Source organism: Sinocyclocheilus anshuiensis, unplaced genomic scaffold (genome assembly GCF_001515605.1).
Source record: "Sinocyclocheilus anshuiensis isolate Anshui unplaced genomic scaffold, SAMN03320099.WGS_v1.1 scaffold2032, whole genome shotgun sequence".
Lineage (NCBI taxonomy): Eukaryota > Metazoa > Chordata > Actinopteri > Cypriniformes > Cyprinidae > Sinocyclocheilus > Sinocyclocheilus anshuiensis.
Window position 1 is genome coordinate 164882 of NW_015558648.1, and position 1178 is coordinate 166059.

Below are 1178 nucleotides of genomic sequence, written 5' to 3' on the forward strand. Positions count from 1 at the left end.
ACTATAAAATACACCAAAAACGCAACATAATTACGAAATGAAACAATTTTATTCGTGCTCTGTAATCCAAATCTTCCGAATCCACTGCAAGGAATAGACCCAAATCCATGCCTTTATTTGGCGATCTTCATCTCCATCCCGAGCAGCGAGTCCAGTGACTACTGTATTCTGCCAGAGAGAACCGCGGCTGCAACGCGTAGTCGTTTGGATTACTTTTGGTACTGCTTTTGACATTTTTGCAATAAATAAATGATTGCAATTGCATTTATCTGTCTGTCATGTTTTTCTTATACTGTACAGAAATAGTCATGTTTAGGTTTATAGGTAGGAGTGGGATTAGCGACTATAAAATATTTTTAATGCTATATTGTTACTAAAATGGTTATTTTCCTGCATATTTCGATCAATTGCGTTTTATATCCTTTTATATTTGCTACAAAATGGGTAGATTAAGGTTTGGAGGTAGGTTAAGGGGTCTAAAAATCTAAATCGCTTATAGATAAAATGATAAAAATGCATTGATACAAATATCTTAATGATATAAATGTTACGTAAATATTGTACGTTTTTTAGTTAAAAATACGTAGCCTTTAAACCTTGAAATACATCTAAATTGTACGTTTTAGCATCAATAAAAATGTACAAAAATGTAAATTTTGTGCTTGTAAATGTTACGTATTAATACCTATGTATAAACATGAGACCAGGCTGAACAGTCTTGATTGAGATGTGGTATTTTAATTTTACACGTTTTCCATCACTAACCCTTTAAAACTCTTTATTCCAGCAGTTTCATTTTTTCCGTATTAGTGCCCCCCACAATCTGTCTCTGCCTCCAAAATTGTCCGGCACAACTGACTTTATAACAACAGTGATAGCTGCTGTAACTAAAAAGTAGCCCAGTACACACATTAACCTCAAATGTACATGGAATAATAAATTCACTCCTACCGTTTTATTACATTATGTTTTCTGTTTCTGCTGTTTAGGTTTTAATGCTGCATTGCACATCTGAGCTATTTGCACTATTTTAATACTGCTGCAAACTTTTTATAATTGATAATTATATATTGCCATTTTAAATTATTTGTATTCTTAAGCTTTTCTATCAATTTGGAACTTTCAAAATAAATCTTATTGTAACGTTACTTGTACAATGACAAAGATATTCTATTCAA

At 31.9% G+C, this 1178-nt stretch overlaps 1 long non-coding RNA gene across 1 annotated transcript in view; it reads right to left on the reverse strand.

The window, feature by feature from the left end:
* LOC107681001 (uncharacterized) overlaps positions 1-953 on the reverse strand; it is a 1802-nt gene extending 849 nt beyond the window's left edge. The window contains exon 1 of the long non-coding RNA XR_001633216.1: positions 917-953. This is a non-coding gene — a long non-coding RNA (uncharacterized LOC107681001). The remainder of the gene's footprint in view (positions 1-916) is intronic.
* Between the last annotated feature and the right edge of the window lie 225 nt (positions 954-1178).